General features: G+C 37.8%; 1 pseudogene; it reads left to right on the top strand.

The window, feature by feature from the left end:
- The first annotated feature begins 13,295 nt into the window (after nucleotides 1-13,295).
- Nucleotides 13,296-14,565, top strand: LOC140502646 (E3 SUMO-protein ligase KIAA1586-like; annotated as a pseudogene).
- Nucleotides 14,566-20,695: the final 6,130 nt, after the last annotated feature.

The raw sequence follows: 20,695 nt of genomic DNA, 5'->3' as shown, positions 1-20,695 counted from the left end.
CCCCTGCAAGAGACTGATTTATTGGATGATTATCTAGATCTAAGAAAGTGATGGAGAAAATGTTAATGCAGACTATCTTAAAAATGTGCCATGCTTTTGTTTTTGAAGTCACTTGTTAAAACATTTGCCAGCACCCCTGACTAATGCTCTTGTTACCTTGACAATAGTGTGGTTTAACAAATTGTACACATAAGTTATATACAGACTTCTCCTTGAACAAAGGAATTTACGCCTGTCAAATTCATAAGTCTAGTCACTGAAACCTTAATAAGCATTTTCCATGTGCTGGGATATACAGGCAAAAAACAGTCCCTGACCTCCAGGAGCTCACCTTCTAATGGAGGAGAGAATAGGCAAACAACTAAATGAGATAGATGAGATAGATAGATAGATAGATAGATAGATAGATAGATAGATAGATAGATACATCTTTTGGAAAACATCTAGCTCAATATGCTGGAAGATGTGTTTGCATGGGAAATTTTAGGAATAATAAAATCCTAACAAAACCTTCACATAAAGAAAACATAGGATTTGAAGTTTCAGAGGACCTTAGGAGATGGATTGGAAAGCAGCTAAACTTAAATTGGGTGGCACTGGACTTAGGAGACAGGATGACCTGATTTGGAATCGAAACTCAGACCTTCCCAAGCTGTATGACCCTGAGCAAATCATCCTTTCTGCCTCAGTTTATCCATCTGTAAAATGGAGATAATAATAGTATCTGCTTCCCAAGACTGTAGTGAGGATCAAATGAGTTAAAGTTCTTGGCAAACTGAACAATAGCCATTATTAACTCTTCTCAATCATACTGGAATTTGGGCAACATTACCTAGAAATTCTTAACTTTCTTTAAGTTCTTAACCCTAGAAAAGAGAAAGATGGAAATATCCACTCTCCAGTTTCATATTCTTTTACCAGATTCTAGCTTGAGATATCTGACCCACTAAACATAGACCCCACTTCTCCCACCCCCAATATATCTCCACAAGAGAGAAGAAAAGAGGCCAGAAGAAGCTCTTAAGAGAGAAGGAGAGGTAAGCTATCTTAACTGCTTTGATTGACTTTCTATAGGCAGTCAGTGAGACAGTCAAAAAGCACTTATTGAACGATTCCTATGCACCAGGCACAATGCTAAGTTTGGATGGGTGCTAATTACTTTTCTCTTCTCCATTCTGTAGATCTACAGGTAAGCCCTGGAAAGTTGAAAATCAAGAGAGTTGAGGTGGTCTACAATGCAACATGGTGAAACCAGTCCTAAATTTAGAGTAAGAAGACTTGAATCAATGTAGTCATCATGGCAGGAAATTGATAATGGAATAATGTGAAGGTCTTTGTTCTCAGTGGCCAACAGGAAGTGAAATAATTCTGTGGCAAGCTTGAGTAATATAGACAAAACAAGCCACAGTTCAAGACAAGAAATCAAACCAACCAAGATTTATTATGTGCCTCCTATATGCAGGCTAATTCTATGCTTCTTATCATAAATAACTGGGTAAAGGGGAGGAACTGTCCCATAGTCATCCAATTAAAACTGGATTGGTAGAAAAAGAAAGGGGAGGTGGAAATCAGTGTTTACAACCATGGCCAGGGGAGTAAGAGAAAAATGGGAACAAACTTGACATGCCCTAGACCTGAACATTTGAGGACTCATCCTATTCTACTCTTAAGGACTTTTGCTCCTTTCAATCTAGGAAAGAAAGTGATATCTCAAGGTTGGATCAAGGAATAGCTACATATTTGTAAAAGAGCACTGTTTCATTCCCATAAATGTTCATCTTGCCAAGAGCTCATAGTGGCTTATATATAAGATGGGGCAGAAGAGCAGGGAGAGGATGTAGGTACTATCTACTCTATTAAATGTCAATACTGAAGGGGCAAGTATCAGAGCTACCCAGAGGGAAACAGCATCAGGGATTGGGGAAAAGTAATAGTAAAAAGGACAGAAACCTCAGAAGACAGCAGAAAGGTTGAGGAATGGATGGGGAGTCTGGGATGTATCTCGGCCTCACCCCAGCACTAGGTATACCTAATAACACAAAGAAAATGTAGAATGGTTCAAAAGAACACAATTAAGCGTTCCATTTCTAAAGAAACATCTCTCTTAGATGTATGCTGATTATTATTTGAAAGACAAAGATAGCACTCCTATTAGTTTTGTAACCATTAAGTACAGAAATCTAGAGTACCATTTGCAAAATATGTACTTTAGCAGAAACAAAAGTCTATTATATACTAAGATATTCATAGCAGCACTCTTTGTGGTAGCAAAGAAATGAAAACATTGGAGAATGGCTAAAAAAACCAACTGTGATTTATGAGAACAGCAGCATACTATTCTGTAGGAAACAATGGCAGTTTCAAGCAATTTAGAAAAACTTTGGGAGTTTGTAGAATCATAGATTTAGCACTGGAAGTAACCTTAAAGACCACTCCAACCCTCTCATTTTGTAGATGAGGAAACTGGCTCAAATTCCTTATTTTTACCTCATAAATCTTTTATGTTTCATAGAATCACAGAATTTGAGAATTAGAAAGCTCCTCAGTGGACACCTCGTCCAACCCATATATGAAGGAATCTCCACTACAATATACCTGACAAGTGCTCATCCTACCTCTACTTGAAAACATACAAGCAAGAGGAACCCACCATGGCTTGAGGGAAACCATTCCACTTGGATAGTTAAATTCTAATTTTCTAATCCATTCTGTTACCCTATTCCATTTTATAGGTGAGTTCCTTCCATTCACATGGATCATGACTGTTCATTGTGTATTTTCCTTCATCCTATCTTCCTGTACTTTTCTTTCTATGATCCCAACATACCTGTTCATAAAAAGAGATTACAAAGATTTAAGATTATCAAAACAGAATTAGGCTCTCTGTCTTATTGAACTCCCTTTATGGCCCTTGAAAATCTTCAAGTTCTAGAGGATACTTGTTTCTCCTCCCTATTAGAATATAAGCACTTCCAAACAAAGTGATTAAAATATCCATACCCTTTGACCCAGAGATTCCATAAATGGGCTTATGCCGAAGTAAACCATTAAAAGAAAAAAGTTCCCATATATATCCAAATATTTATAGTACCACTTTTTGTGATAGCAAAGAATTGGAAACAAGGTAAATGTACATAGATGGAGGAATGGCTAAACAAATCATGATACTTAAATGTAATGGCACATTACTGAGCTATAAAAAATTATGAATGATGAATACAGAGAAGCATGGTAAGATGTGCATGAATGGAGGCAGAGTGAAGAAAGAAGAGTCCAGAAAACAACATACACAATCACTCAATAATGTAAGCAGAAAACAATCCCACATACATGTAAAAATCAAAAGTAAATTTGGAAAAATATAAGGAATGCGCATCCTCAGAAGAAGAGATATGAGAAGACAGTTCCAATCACTCTTTTGCACAGTTTGGAGGCCCTCAAGTGCTATACATTGTGTGGTTTTTTGGGTCTACTTAGAGTACACAGCCAATCAGCAACCCTCTATGGTCTTTGAAGGGATCAATGAGATACAGTCTATCCCTATATATAAAAAGTTCCTAGTTGCTGGTTGGATGCAGCATTTGTGGGATCCTTTGAAAAATACCGGGAGAAGAACAGGGAGGATCTAGAAGTCAAATAACTTCCTAGAATGACAACAGATGTTCTAACTTTCTGGGCAATTATGTTCACTTGTAAAGAAACATTGTTCGCTTGTAAAGCTTTGCCTAACTCTAAAGTTAGAGGAAAGCAAGATATGCAATTCTCATGAATTCACACATTAAGGCTAAGGAAACACTGAGTTCTACGGGGCTAACACTAGATATCCAAAAGCAGGCTTTCAAAACTGCTTGGGAAAGCTTTCAAGAAGGTCCCCTATACAAGGTACTGAAACAAAGCAACATCTTCTTTGCCTTGGAATATTCTTTCACAAAGGGATCTTTGCTCCCTTTGTGAAAAATACTGTGAGCCCCAGGGTTTTGTGCATTCAGCCTAGGAAGGATGGAGGTAGCTGAGCCAGATTTTGTCATTTAGTCTGTAGCGATTCAGTCAGGTTTTATTATTTAGTTTGCAGCCGAGTGAGGAGTAGTTCAGTCAAACAGCATATTCCTGTATAATAAGATTACTTTTCCTCTACAATGGAAGCTGAGTGGACTACTGTCTGACTGCTCCTCTGTGAACTAACTAACAGAACTTGACTGAATGAGCAGGAGAGAGCTGGACCTCCACTATGGCTGTGAAATCAAAAATGGTAGATGGAGCAAAAGCAGTGGCAGCAGGGTGGCGCAGGTTGCTCCTTTGGTACCAGCCTCCTTCCTCTGCCAAGCATCAACAGGTTATTTGGGGTGGCGGTAATTCCCCTATCCCAACAGCCAGTGTACACATAACCTACCCTCTGAATTCCCTCCCTGCAAGAGCAGTCTTCTGTTTGAGGTAGACCTCACAATGGACTATCCTGGCAACTGGCAAGATATACCCTATTTTCTAATTGATTGGTCTTGCAAGATGCACCTTCCTGGATTACCTCTTTACTGTTCCTCCTCATCTTTACCAATTAGCTTCCCTGGCTTCCTAAAAGTCCCAATTAAAAATCATTGTCTACAGGAAATCTTTCCCAAGCCTTCTTCATTTTAATAACTTCCCTCTTTTCATTATCTCCTACTTTTTCTGTATGTAGCTTGTTTGTATGTATTTGTTTGCTTGTTATTTCCCCCATTAGACTATGATCTCCTTGAGGATAGGGACTGTTTTTTACTTCTTTTTGTCTCCTAAACACTCAGCATTGTGCCAGGCATATTTGTCGTTGAGTCACTTCAGTTGTGTACAATCTTTTGTGACCCTATTTTGGGGTTTTCTTGGCAAAGATACTGGAGTGACTTGCCGTTTCTCTCTCCCCCTCGGTTTACAGATGAAGAACTGAGGCAAACAGGTTAAGTGACTTGCCCAGGGTCACACAATGAGAGTCTGAGGCCAGATTTGAACTCAAGAAAAGGAGTCTTCCTGATTCCAAAACCAGTGCTCTATCCATTGCACTATCTAGTTGTCCCAGATGCTTAGTAAAGATTGATTGATTAATTATACCTTCTGGGGTTTATGTACCCCACTTTAGAGATCATTGCATTAGAGAACCCAAAGTCTACCCTAAAAACCAAAAGATGACTTTTCCGTCTTCTGCCTCACTGGAAAGAAACAACTAGGAAAATTTCAACTGAAAAAATTAAAATTCAAAAACTTTCCTGTATTTACCTCCACAGGGCCCTTCCCTTAATTGGGTGGGGCAGCCAGCCCCAAGTCTGACCAAGTCCTTTCTCAGAGTAAAGATGAATCACTCTGGGCCTTGCTTGTTTAGTGTAATAACCAGGACTTCACAGATAGTAAAGGCTGCCACAGGTGGCCCTTTCTCACACTCCCTTTACATTGGTTATGTGATACAGGAAGCAATCATTCAAAACAAGATACTGTGCTAGAGATTAGGGATTACATTTTCTTTCTTGTTACTTTTACCAATGAGTTCATATTGGACTTGATTTCTAGCAACCACTTCCCAAAGTGGGCTGGAGGTGGGGGTGGGGTACAGGAACAATAGACCATTGTTTTAAAACATCTCTGCCAGGTACTGAAAACCATCCAGGAGAAAAAAAACTATTTCAGTGTTCTAGTTTCAAGAATTCTGCAGATATAATGCTGCAGTGTTCTGGCTTTAATAATTCTGCTGCTATGGCTCTCCAAGCAGCATTCATAGTGAGGAAGACTAGATTGACTGACTTTTTTTCACACAGTTCAATAAAGAGAAATGATCAATCTGTTAGGTTATTTCAGTTATTGATAAAACCAAAAATGAATGGAACATACTTGATCTTTTCCAGTTCTACTCTATTAATAGAATTAAGTAGGCAGTGATTTAACTATCACCTTATAATAATGATAATAGAGATACAGGATAGAAACTAGACTGATGATTTCATTGGTACAGGGAATTCCTGGATGAACAAATTCCTAGTTCTATTAACTCAGGGATCCCCCACTTTATAGTCTTAAGAGAGCTGCCTAGAGATTTACCTAAGGTCCCACAGTTCAAATATCAGAAGAGAAATTTAAACCCAGGTCATTTATTATCTCCATTAGATTTTTGTTAATTTTTGTTAGATTTTCTACTCATAAATTCATATCATCGCAAATAGGGATGTATTAGCTCTTCATTATAAATGTTTTATCCTTTTAATTTTTTTCCATTCATATTTGTAATTTCTCAGAGAGGGCAGCTAGGTAGTGCAGTGAATAGAATGCCAGCCCAGGAGTCAGGAACACCTGAATTCAAATCCAGCTTCAGACACTTAGTAGTTGCGTGACCCTTGGCAAGTCACTTAATCCTCTTTGCCTCGGTTTCTTCATCTGTAAAAAGAGCTAGAGAAGGAAATGGAAAACCACTACAGTATCACAGGAATTTTACTGTCAGAGTTTGACATCTCTGCTGTAAGTAACAATAGCACCTACTTCCAAGGAATGTAAGGATAAGTTGAGATAATATTTGTAAAGCACTTTGCAAATTCTTAAAGCCTATCTAAATGTTAGCTGTTCCAAAAAGTAGACCTACTAGGAGTAGCAAGAGGGGACATTCCTATTTAACACCTTTTTTCAATGAGAATGCTTTCATTATTTCTCCATAATATAGAATATTAGCTTATGGTTTTAAATGTATGCTTTCTTACATTATGGAAATTTCCTGTAAAGTCCTGTATAGTTCATGCTTATTCAAAACATGATAAATTAAATATTTATTTTTTTAAATGGACAGTCCTATTCCTTCTCCCCCTCCTGGCCCACACTCCTTTCCAGATGCATTGGTGAGGCTATAGGCAAATATATGTATATTATGTTGTAAGGTGATGGTTTAATTTACAATTCTGGGAGACCTAGGAAATAGCTGCCCCTATAACGTCCTGAAAATGTGCTTCTACCTATATGAAGGAAAGAGAACCAGGAGGACAACTGAGGCTACGATCACAATAAGATAAAGAACAGTAAAAGAATTCAGGACCATCAATGCAGTGACCAGCTGTGACTCATGGTCCTGATGGTAGAGAAATGGCAGACTGCAGTGCAGACAAAGATGAACATTTTCAGATGTGCATTTTCACACAATGGGCACACATTTCAGAAATTTTAAAATTTTAAACATGATTTGTCTTGACTGGCCTTATTTGTGTCAAGAGAAGTTTCTAGGCAGTCATTAAAGGGTAAAAGTGATATTTAAAAAAAAGAAAAATGAATCAATAAAATACTTTAAAAGGAAAAAAGAAACTTATTTCCCTGAAAGTTTTTTGAAATATTAATAACAGAGAAGGGGGCTATGAACTTGAAATTCACACCTATGCAGGTCTGTATATGGATGATAAAAGCATTTTCCTTTAGACCACAAAAGTGTGAAATCAAATTGAGGCAAGTTGTGAAAATACCTGGATCCTAGAGCTTTTCTTGCCACTTAATTTAAAAAGACAGAAGAAAAACACTAAAACTCCAACTAGAAAAATTACTAGTTATTTTAAATTAATCATTTTATTTTGGAAGGGAGTGGGATAGGGACCAAGTGGGACCCTGTCCCTTTTCTACTGAATTATCCCTCAAACATCTGATGACACCTCTCATCTTGACCCTAAGTTTCTTCTTCGGCAGGTTAAACATCTCCACTTCCTTCAGTTGATCCTTATATGACATTAACTCAAGGCCTTTCATCATCTTGGTTTCTCTTCTCTGGATACTCTCTAGTTTATTAGTATCCTTCCTAAAATGCGGCACCTGGATCTTAGGCTTAAGTCCTTCCAACAGTGGAAGTAATCAAGCCATACCCAGATGACAATCAATAGAGGATGCTGTGGTAGGAATCTCTAGGAAGTTGAAATAGATGACCTTTGAGGGCCTTTCCACTTTAAAGATTCTGTGCTTCTAAGTGTGACAAAAATATGAGGGGAAGTTTTCTTTGGGCCACAGTTTCACAAAGTCACCAAATTTCAGAGTTGAAAGTAAAGGAAAACGATCAATAATCAATCCCTTGAGTTCTTTCCTCTGCATTGCCTTGCTAATATTTTATCAGCTGTAATCATGAGTATGAGAAATAACTGTATGATCTATAGTAAGAACATTGTCTGGGGTTAAAAAAAAACAACCTGCATGTAACCAAACTATGATGCAGTCTCAGGGAAACTCCTGTGTTAGTTAACCTTAGAAAGGTAGCTAAATCATTATAAAGTATATTTCTTAACTATATGGCCATAGTAATCATACCTATATGTTAATCTTCATATTAAAATGATGAAGCAAGAAAGTCCTGTAAAAGGCTGATTGAGACATCAAAGGACTAATTGAGACATCGGAAAGTTACAAAGTTGAGAAGTCAGAAAGTTAGGACATAGTGACCAGCAAAATGCAATTTTGCATGAATCAGCTTCTAGAAGACTTTGTTACACCATAGATCTCGATGAACCAAGAGACCTATAAATAACTGTGAATTTTGTATGATGGGACCTCAGACTGTCCTGGGCAGACTGTAGACCTTGCCTTTGTTTTTCTCAATAGAGATTAGTCTCTTTGCCCAGAGAGGCTTCCCAGTTTTTTTTTCAGGATGACCTCAGAGGCCATCCATTCCAATCCATACTTAAACATGAATCCCTCCTACAACGCAGATAGGTGGTCATTCAGTCTTTGTTTGAAACAGCCAGTACTACTTTTGGATAGCTCTATTAGGCAGTTCATTCGGTTATAAAGGGGTTGAATTATAGGATTATAACTGAAAGGGTTGAATTGCAGGATCCTTAAATCCCTTCCCAGTCTAAAACTTCATGACTCTTCACATTTGCTATGAATTGATCAGTTTTCTTTCTTCTTTTCCTCCTGGGGCCTTTCTGTCTCTCACACCAGCCACATCTGCTCATTCCATATCTCCCATTCCCTAAAACATATTAGAGCTCTCATAATTTCCTCACAAAATGAGAGGGAAGATATCAGGATACAAATCCAACTGGACAAGTTTTCAGCCTATGTGTTTTTATCCTTCCAATCTGATCTGCCTCAACAGGCCCTCACAAGAGGACTGTTGGATTTCATTTTCAATGAACAAATGTGTTTCTATCACACATGCAGTGAGACTTTAAGCAGGGCATGTCCTTTCCTTTGCTGAAATCTCAGCTGAACAGTATGAACTCATTCTCTGAGGATTAAAGGAAGAGAATTTTCTTCCCCTTTCTAAGTTTTAGGAATTTATTCCTCCCTAGGCCTGGGCAACTGAATTTGCACTTCATAAGGGTGAGGTTCGTGTGCACCAGCCTGCCATAACATGTCTCAGGCTTTAAAAAAATGAAGGCAAGAGCTTCAGAGCAGATTTATACATGTCTCTAAAGATTTACCCTTTCAAGGATGGGAAGCAGATCAGGGTGATTCCCTTGGAAGGCTCTTCTTTAGAACTCTCTGCCAGCCCAGATCTGATAGGGCCCACATTTGTTTACTGTCAGAGTGGTGCAATCATTATCATATTCAAAAGGTATGTCTGGTTGGTAGAATAAACTGCATTTGCTTTTATACTGGCTTCTTAATGATGCTATCCAGAGGCTCTAAGTTTATATGTTTTGAAATTTTTTCATTTCTAACCATTGATTTAAGATAATTAGCCAACAAATAACCCCTGAAGACTAAAAAAATTAAAACAAGCAATCCATATAGATACCCACAACGTATCTCAAAGAGGCCATAAAAGAATAAAGGCAGGGGTAGGGGTCAGAACTCAAACTTTTAGGAGCCAATGTTTTCAAGGGCATGGTAGGTATCTTAGCAGTGATAACTAGAGCACTTTAACTTGCCCTTACAAAATCATAGACTTTTAGAGCTATAAGAAGACAATCTATTCCAACCCAAGAATGTATATACTATCTAAAGAAGGGATGCCCTCTCTAAAATCCCTAAAAGATAGTCATCCAGACTTTAGTGAAAGACCTCAACTTAGGAAAAATCCTCCATCTCCTGAGCTAACTCCATCTTCTTTAGGGTGGCTCTAATTGCCAGCAAGTTTTTCTTTATAGTAAATATAAATCTACCTTTCAGAAAATCCTATTCACTGTACATAATTCTTCTGGGACCAAACAGTACAAATCTAACTTTTTCCCACATGATGATACTTCAAATCAAAATACATGTTTAAAGTTAACCCATCAGTGGAACTCTGCCCAGTTACTTGTCCCTTTTAAGTAATAATGGCCCAGACGTTGGCACGTCCACCTTGACTTGGGCAGTTGTACTCTCAGCCCAACACTAGGGGACACTCTGGAAGGATTCCATCTGACTCAGAGATGATACCTTTATGCCCCAGTTCCACCCTTTAATGGGTTTCAGCTACTTTCCTCATTGGTCAGATGGGTGTGGTCAGTACAATCTATCTTCCAGCCACCTTTCCTCTCCCTAGATCTTGAACCACTACCTTTAATGCCCAGATCTCTCATTATTTCAACGTAAATCCTTTGTTCCAATTGTTTTCATCTTGGTTCAGGAATGACCTGAGATTTTGTGTGCAATAACTCAACATATGGAACATAAATTATATACATATGTATCTACATATACACACATGCAGAGAAAGAGAAATACACATATGTATATACCCACAAGTACATATATATGTGTACATACACATATATATGTATATTTACATGTTTGTACATGGATAAATACATTGTGTATATACATATATTCATATATGTGTATGTGTGATGTATTCAAAAAATGTCACACAAATTTAAACAAGGTCAATAGAAGTGACATAAGGAAGAAACAAAAGCATCAGTAGAACTAGAAGCAAAACAAGTAGAGGACAAACAACAAGATGTGGTAGTAGAAGGAACAGTTTGAATAAGGAAGTAGAAGAAAAAGGGGAAAAAATTGTCACACTATTTACAAATAGCCCCTGACTTTTCCCCTTGGCACCAGTTACCTTCACTATGAGGAAAAATCTCCACTTTCTTCCCATGAGCATTTTAAAATGTGATAATTAAAGGAGACAAGTCGGACACTGGATGTTCTTCCAGTCTTCTATGTGGAAACTCCTTCAAGTTTCCCAACCTAAGAAAGACACTCAGATATAGAAGACCATTATGCCTTTGGCATTCCCTGTGTACTCTTGCAAATCATAAAACCTTAGGGCTGGATGGAAGCCAGAGGTCATCTTGTCCAACCTCCTACTATGCAGAAATTTCTTCTGTGAATCACAGACAGGTGAAGAAATATCACCTGTTAGTAATTATGTTCAATGATATTATCACCTGTGAATTATTATCACCTGTCATGGCTACAGTCAATGATGGTGGGCTCATTACTTCATGAGAGGAGCCCATTCCATTGGTGAATACTGTTGTGGAAAAGTTTTCACTAAAATTTGTTCTTTTGCAACTTCCACCCTGTCTTTTAGATAGTTGTACTGAAATTTTAGACAGTTTCTGTTCTATTTGGTCTGTCCTCAGTTTCAGTGCTGGAGATGACCCCATGGAACCAGGGAGTTAGATACAGGGAGATCTTGGAGCCAGGACTATAGGCAAGGTGGCACATCCAACAAACCAGGGCAGGAAGCCTTGAGAAGACAGAGGGCCCACATGAGTTCATGAAGGATTTTCGACTTGAGCCTGAGCTGATGCTCTGAAACCAAGTGGGTCTACAAACTTAATCATCTTCCACTCCCCAGAGACAAGGTTAATCTGGGTGGGAGGCAGATTGTGCTTCCCACATAATGGTGGAATAAGTTTGTACATTTGTGATTATGCCTTCTGTAATAAATATTTCTGTGTAAATCTGTTGGTGGCTAAATGGAACTGAGTGCAGGAGACCCTCCCACACACACTTGGGAACACCATCAGTGTGGTCTGGAGCCACTTGCATAGAACCTAGATATCACCAAATCTCCTTAAGGATACCAGAGAACCCTGGAAGGAGAGTAGAAAGGTAACATACCAGGCTTTCAGGTGGTAGATTCCAGGGTAGTCAGTGTTACATGTATTTTATCCCAGAGGCAAGAGAGAGTCATTAAATTTTTGTGAACAGGAGGCCACATAAGTGTATTGAAAAGATTTGGAAGATATGAGGAAGATGGATTTGAGAGGGAAGAGATCCCAGACAGGTAGGTCAATTAGAAGGTTATTGTAGTAGCTCAAGAGAGAGGTGATGGGAACATGAATTAGGGTAGAGGTGTATTAGTGGGAACAAGGGGAAAGAAAAAAGATGTTGGAGAGGCAGAAACAACAAAACCAAACTTGGTAACAGTTAGGAAACAGGGCTTAGAGCAAAGAGAATAATAAAGAACGACTCCAAGTTTACAAACTTGAATTACTGGAATATTGGTAGTGTCATCAACAGTAATGGGGATATTTAGCACAGTACCTGGTATATTGAAGGTGCTTAATAAATGTTTATTGATTGACTGGATGAGTTTGAGAGGAAATATTATAAGTCCTGTTTTGGATATGCTGAATCCAAGATACCAATGTGATACCCAGGTTGAAATGTTCACCAGGTAGTTGATAATATGGAACTTGAACTCAGGAAAGAGACTAGGGCTGGATACATAGAACTGGAAAATTTTATATGAACCCATAGGACTAGTAGTGAAAACTAGGGAAATAGTTTGGAGAAAGGAGTCAGCTGGCTGACAAAAACCAGTTGTGAAATTTTCATGAATTTTGTGAGCTGGGTTGTTCAACATAGTCAGTTCTCAGTTCAGTCAGCTCTTACACCAGCAAAGTAACTTGTTGCTTTAAAAGAATTGGAGTCAGCCACAATGAAGTGTATTTTCAATACATTATTGTCTACTCTAAATGATTGTCTTTACAATGATGATTTTAAATCAAACTTAATTACATTCTGTTCTTTTTGTGTTCTGACACTAATATCATGCCTCCTCAAGATAAGGTGATCGATCACCTGAAGTCATCACCATGCAGATTTCAGTTTTTGATACCCAACACCTTCTCAACACCCTCGGTTGCCTCTCCTCTCTGACCAGGGGCTGGAGGGAGGAGCGACCTCCCCAAGTCTTCTTTTATAGTTAGCTCAGGACTTCCCAGATCCTTTCAGCTTCCTTTTGAGTATTTTCCCCTATTAGGTTGCAAGTTCCTTGAGGGCTTGTGTCCCTAGAGCTTAGCACAGTGCCTGGCACATAGTAGATGCTTAATAAATGTTTAGTGAATTGAATTGAAGGGGCTAATTTGATGCCAAGAAGAAAGTCTGGAATAGCCAATAATCAAGTTATTACAAAAATTTCCTAAAATCATCGTTGGCATGGTTTAAATCAAAGACTGCAATTTTCACTTAACATTCAATATCTGAAATAAAACAAGTTAATCATTTTAAAATATTTCCAGATAAAACTTATTCTATTTATCACCAATCTAATAAAACTCATATCAAGATCAGAATTGTAGCTAAAGAATTTGTCATTGAAATTATTAAAAATTGCCCAAGTGTTGGGACCAAGATGGGAGTAATTTTACAAGCTGCTACTTTCTATCTTGCATAATATATACAAGATGCATAATGCCCATATCTTGCATTTTCTTGTTTGTGTTTTGGCAAAGAGATTATGTAATGTTAATTTCTTTTAAGATCTTACTTTAATGATTGACATTCTTTTTCAATGTAAATAGTGTTTTATTTTTTCCAATTACATGCAAAGATAGTTTTCAACATTCATTTTTTCTAAGATTTTGAGTTCCAAATTTTCTTCCCTCTCTTCTCTTCCCCTCCCCATAATGACAAACAATCTAATATAGGTTATACATGTGCAAAATGATTGACATTCTTGAAGAATTTTTGTTAATTTCAACTTCATTGCAGTCAAGACCAAATAAAATTCAGAAACTATGAGGGTTGTTCAAATACATGACAACAACTTTGAAAAATTTTAAAGATTGTTACTGGAAAGAATGAATCTCAAGTTGAAGATGTGATTAAAGCAGGTAAGTTTCAGGACATTCTATTTAATAAAAAAATAATAATCTTCCTCTAGAAAATAAAATTCAACATGTGAATTTATATCTTTGATTGGATAGAAATAACAATGAAAGCATCTTACATTATTTTGATTATTAGAGCCATCTAGTTGGCTTTATGAAGAGCTAATTCACCATGAATAGCTGGTTTTAAAAAATTGTATCGTTCAGTGAAATTTTAAAACATGAAATTGAATTAAACAATTTTAGGGACTTTGCAGATAATGATTTAAAATCAAACCAAGTTTTAATCCGAGATATGCAGAAAGCTAAAAAGATAATTAGCATTATTTCAATCAGCAGTGCTGAAGCTGAAAGAGGCTTCAGTTTAGTGAATATAATTTGTACAACGGTGAGAAATAGTTTAGCTTTAGATCACACAGCTGATTTTATGACAATAAACTTATTGAGAAAAAAGTTAGCAGCTTCTGATACAACTCCATTTATCAAATCATGGTTTAATTGCTACTGCAGACTGGCTACAGATACAGGAGTTCAGCAACAATCAATGAATGCATTCCAAGAGAATCAGATGCCTATATGGAATTGAGAATAAAAATATTGCATAATTGATTATGATTTGTAATATTGGTAAATTGTGTACTACACATACTTTGTGTCAGTAAAATTTATAATAAACTTATGTATGTGTGTTAGTCCTTTCTTTCCCCTGAGACATTTACCAGAAAATCACTGGATTAAGCCCATCTTCCTTAAGCAATCTATTCTTTCCTTAATTTTCTTGATTCAAATTTAATTGTTTTAAAGACAGAAAGAAAAAAATTATTTTGTTTTCTTTAACATTTTTCATAAAGCACATATTTTCAAAGAAGCAAGGAAAGACTAACATGAATTAATTCAAACTAAAATAAGCAGAGACAGGAAAAGAATATGCATAATGACCATAACAATATAAACAGAAAGAAAAATGACCACAAAACAATGTTGCAAAATCATAACAAACAAATTTGGTGCCAAAGAAGAGATGTAAGAAGACACCCTTTCTTCCCCTCCTTTGCAGAAGTGGGTGGAGGGATAAGGGTCCATAGGTATGGAACATTATGTTCTCAGGAGTTTCTGTTTTTTGGTTTTTTATATATTAATCAGTTCTGAGGGATTTTGTCTTTTTCCTCCTCTGTCTCTGTCTCTCTGTCTCTCTCTGTGTCTCTCTGTCTCTGTTTCTCTCTCCGTCTCTGTCTCTCTATCTCTGTCTCTGTCTCTGTCTCTCTGTCTCTGTCTCTGTCTCTCTCTCTCTGTCTCTCTCTCTCTCTGTCTCTCTGTCTCTCTCTCTCTCTCTCTCTCTCTCTCTCTCTCTCTCTCTCTAATGATGGCTTTTTGGGAAGAGAGAGGAGCAAGGATATAGATGAAAACCTTGTTGTTGTTGAGTTATTTCAATTGTGTCTCACTCTTCATAACTACATTTTGGTGTTTTCTTGGCACAGATACCAGTATAATTTGTCATTTCCTTCTCCAACTCATTTTACAGATAAGGAACTGAGGTAAACAAGGTTAAGTCACTTGCCCAAGGTCAAACAGCTAGCAAGTGTCTGAGGCCAGATTTGAACTCATAAAGATAAGTCTTCCTGATTCCAAGCCCCAGTGTTCAATCCACTGGACCCCCTAAACTGCCGAAACGAGAGAAATCTAGGTGATGTAAAAACAAATGATATCAATTTTTAAAAATTTTAAATTTTTTCAAATCTGGAAAAGTAACAAAAATAAGTTCCTCTATCCAGTCCAGAACGGCACTGTTACAACAAAATTTATTTGGGGGAGGGAAAAGAGTGGGTCAAGACTCTCAATGGAAATAATAAAAAGGTGGAGAAGATGAAGACCTAATAGTACCCGATCTCTAACTATATGACAAACCAGTAATGATATGCCACTGCTTTAAAATTACATAAGGAAGAAGGAATATGATCTTTTCCCCTCTACCCTGCAGCTCAACTAACTTAATCATAGAAGGCCCAGAATATAATCACTAAATCTAAGATAGATATTAAGAAATTTCCTTACAATGTGACCACACTCTGTGAACAATTCCTTAATTAATTTGAGAGGATTTTAGGACTTTGGCTATTGGATGAAGGCAGTGAATAACACAAAGGAAACATCTTATGATTAGCTAAGAGAATCATTCCTATCCCCAGGGCCCATATATAAAAACAGCAAACCACTCAGTTGTGGAAGATTCCCCTGACTGGAAGCTCTTTGTTGAGTTTCATTTGTTCCAGGGGCATTAGAAGGAAGAGACTTTCTCTCTTCACCCACCATTTAATATTTCATCAAACCTACTGGAGCAGTAGGAGAGAATGCAGGAGCAGACACACATCTGAGTACAGACAAGATGCAGAGACAATTACTCCAGGAAGGAAACAGTTTCAGGAAGCCTAACCCCTCGTAACAATGACTCTCTCTCTCTCTCTCTCTCTCTCTCTCTCTCTCTCTCTCTCTCTCTCTCTGTCTATCTGTCTGTCTGTCTGTCTGTCTGTCTCTCATTTAGGGAAGAACAAATTGTATATGAAATCTCTTCCCTCATCTATGGTTATGAAAGTTAACTCTTTCCATTCCCTAATTTGTGTATAGTTTAACCTTTTATATCTAAGTTATGGATCCATTTGGAGTTTATTGTGATATATCATGTGAGATATGGATCTAATTCTGATTTCTCCCAGCTTGCATTCCAGTTTTGCCAAGTTTTGTGCAATAGAATCAATGGTAAGACCATTGATGACACTAGAAAACTGATAATGAGGCAAGCTGTCTATCTCTGGTGGAAAAGGCAATGGACTACAGACGATGAACTTTCAGAACAACCAATACAACAAATATTTGTTTGGCTTAACTAAATTTACAATAATTAGAGTGAACACTTATATACTGTCTTAAGATTTGAAAAAAATACATATATCATTGTACTTAGTAATATACTTGTTAAAGGACAAAATTTTACTTGAAAGGGGTGTTGGGGGAAAATGATGCAATATAGAAAGTGAAGCAGAAAAAAAGTAAGAGAAGGAATAAACACTTTAAAAATATACAGTAGAGAGGAGAGGAAATCAGAAAGGCACACAGATAATCATGGCAAAGTTAGTATTATCACATGAGATGTAACATATATTAAAAACAAGCTACATTTTACAGATTCATGGTTTCATATACAAATCTCTTTTCTGATCTTTTTGGGGCATGGAAAAGTTAATGCTGATTGATTATTTTCCAGTCAATAATAATTTTAAAAAATTTGTTAATGTTCTCCTTTTAGAAAAATTAAACATCTGAATAAAATATCCTATTGCCTTTATAAACCATTTTTGCCACCTGTGTTATGAAAAGATTTATTTATACACTCAATAATCATACATATTCTACATCTAGCCAGGTGGTCTGCCAGATGCTCACTATAACAATAACATTTTCTTTTTTCCCTTACCAGAGTCTTTGCAATGCTTTTACCCTCAGGTTTATGGACTTTCATACACACATTCCTTATTGGACAGTGCTGTTCTCTCCTACTATTACATATTTTTTTGTAATAAAGTATATATTTTCATTGTTATATTCCAGGCATGAGTCATATCCTGCCAAGTGTCAGGGAATCTTGTGAGATTATATTTCAAGGTTATTTTGTTACCCCTACCCTGCACATTGGTATTCAGATCTAAAAATCCATATGCTTTGTTTCTAGCTGTTTTCCACTAAGAATTCCTGTCTATAGCCTCCATTGTGCTGCCTCTATCTCTCAAATAAATGATGCTTTTAGATTGTGACACCCCTTGCTTTAAAGATTCGAATCATTACAAATCATATTTCTTAAAACCTTCATATTCCAAACATAAAACTCTTACTGAAGGGCTATCCCCTGGGCTGTGGAAAATGAGACAATTGTTCCAGGGCCTGCACTTTGGGTCCTTCTTCCCATTTCTTAGTTAGTTTAGTAGTGATTCACTGAGGAAACAGAGACCTAAGGCAATTATATATAAGATCAACTCATAAATCCCTCCTACAAATGAGGCTGCCCCTCCCTACTTACGTCCTTCACAGTACATGTTGCCATCACCCTTTCTTCTGATTAATTTCACCATCAAGATGATTCATTGTAATCTGATTCATCCGTATAAAAATGATGCATGGTAAAGAGGAACCATACTGTACACTAATTGTTCATACTTTAGCCCCCTCCCCTTTCTCTAAAGTCCCTCTGATGCCCCATCCCAATACACAACTGGTTTTGGATCCTTAAAGGGACACAGAATAATGCAGCATTGGCTCCATCAGGGCTTACCAAGATGGAGGGACTAGGGAGTATAGATCTGGAGATAGACTGTGTGTCTTTCATTCACAGACTTACTTAAGTACAAAGTTTTATCACCAAGTTGACTATAGGATGATGAATTTTTCAGGAGCATCAGCTTTCAAAGACTAAATTATAGAAGGTTTATAATCTTCACTGGCGCTATGTGTGCTCTCACACAAAAAAATCAGAGGTTCTGGAAGAATAAAAGTAGATTAATCCACTCTGAGTAATTGTTCATAGGGCTGTTACATGATTCAGCACCAGGAGAAGATGAAACTCGGGAGATACTCCTCCCTTTGTTCAAGAGATACCTCTTTCCTCTTTAACAACATCTCATTCTGATATGATAAACTCTGATATGGTGTGATTTGAACAGACTTCAAGGCCTTGACAGATCCCAAATACTTTGACCATCCACCAGTATTGCATGGGACTGTTTTCCTCTCCCTTCTGCCTGGAAATCCCTACCACTTGAGTGACTAATGGGCTAGGTTATGGGGAAATATCTCCATTACTTCACAGTTAAAATGCAAAATGTTTTACAGAATCATTAAGGTCCATCTGATTTACTAGTCAAGCCTTGGGCCCTGAGGGGATGAAAAACATGACAACAAGTCAGAGGAAATGAGCAGGAAGTATGGCATCTCTTAGGAGTGAATGAACAAATGTCAGGGAGGACTTGGGGTCTCCAAATCATATCAGAGTTGAAAAAATGAGGTTCAGAACAAGTCAGACTAAATCTGAAGTTTTGCCTTCAGTTCTAGTTGCCACATTTCCAGAATGACATGGGCAAGCCAAAATGTATCCCGAGAAGAACAATTAGGATGTGGAGAAATCTTAAAACCATGACATATGAGGATGCCAACACTCTATAAATAATAAGAGCTAACGTTTATGTAATGATTCATGGTTTGCTAAGTACCTTACATACATGATTTCATTGGATCCCTGCAACAACCCTGTGAGAAAGTTCTATTTTTTTCCCCATTTTATAGATGAGGAAACCAAGGCTAAGAAAGATAAGCAACTGGCCCAAGTGACACAGCTGGTAGGTGACTGAGGCAAGATTCACACTCAGGTTATCTTGACTTCAGATCATAGCACTCGATCTACTCTGTCACCTATATGTTAGTCACTGTTATTGGGAATGATTAACCTACAGTAGGAGAGACTTAGAGAAGTCAACACTTCTGTCTTCAAATTTCTAGCAATTGTAATATAGAAAAAAAGATTAGATTTATTGGGCTTGAGTCCAAAGATTAGAACTCGAGCAATCAGAGGGTATATTCCACGTCACTGTGAGCATGATTTTCCTAACACCTGGAGCTGTGCAAAATTGGAATATACTGTCAGGCAGGAGTGAATTCACTGACCAAGTAGAGGTTGGATGACCATTTGCAGTTCATTTGTTTAGTTAGTCCCCAAATGAATGTAGCCATCATCTGGGGAAGTATATCCAGTGGAAAAGGGGCCACCCAGCCATCCCTACCAGCTGCCAACCAACTACCCACAGGACAAGCAAGCTGGGCTGCCTGAAGCAGCAAGGAACCCCAAGAGAGACAGAAGGCAACATTACCTGGCATAATAAACCACCACAACCATAGTCTTGACCACCATCTTTCCTCAAGATTCTGATCCCACAAGCCCTGTGAAGAGCAGTGGCTCCCAAACCATCAAACCTGCTTCCAGGCAGCCCCTGATGCTGTCACTGAGGGGAGAAATCATTGCAGAGAATGGGTCCATCATCCTCATCACTACAAGTACCAACTTCTGGCCAACTGTCACCAACAGGTACCAGAGTCATAGGAGTGGCAGTATTGACCTCGCTCCAGATCACTAGTTCTACTTCCAGCCCAGACCTCACAACCATCATCTAGAGAAGCAATTCCTGTGGAGAAAAGGCCAGCCATCTTCACCAAATGCTAACCCCAGAGAAGGCAAGCTAGCCTAACTAAAGCAACAACCTCAGAGGAAGAGAGGGGAAATAGCATATGTTAGGCAAGTCAAACCCCCACCTTGACCACCATCTCCTCTCATATCTCTATGGAGATGGCCCAGAACCCTAAATCCAAGAGCCTTTGGAATAGAAATGTTTTCAGTTATATTTTCTAATAGAAAATAGAAATAGAAATGTGCCTGTAGTCATCATCCTGTGAAGAAACCATTGTGGAGATGCAGCCTGGCAATTGTTCCCATAGATGCTATGGCCACATCTATTGAAAACCCAGAGAAAAAAGTTTTTGTCATCAAAGTCCTTGGCACTATTAAATGATTCAGCATCAGACGCTGATATGATTTTGTCAGTAGAAATTACGTTAAAGGAAAGGTGTTTCCATCTGCTTTGTTGCTGCACCCCAAGGACCAAGAGACCTTTCCATTTCAT

This window comes from Notamacropus eugenii, chromosome 4 (genome assembly GCF_028372415.1).
Source record: "Notamacropus eugenii isolate mMacEug1 chromosome 4, mMacEug1.pri_v2, whole genome shotgun sequence".
Lineage (NCBI taxonomy): Eukaryota > Metazoa > Chordata > Mammalia > Diprotodontia > Macropodidae > Notamacropus > Notamacropus eugenii.
The sequence above is the reverse complement of the archived record's forward strand: the minus strand, read 5'-3'. Positions and strand labels throughout refer to the sequence as shown.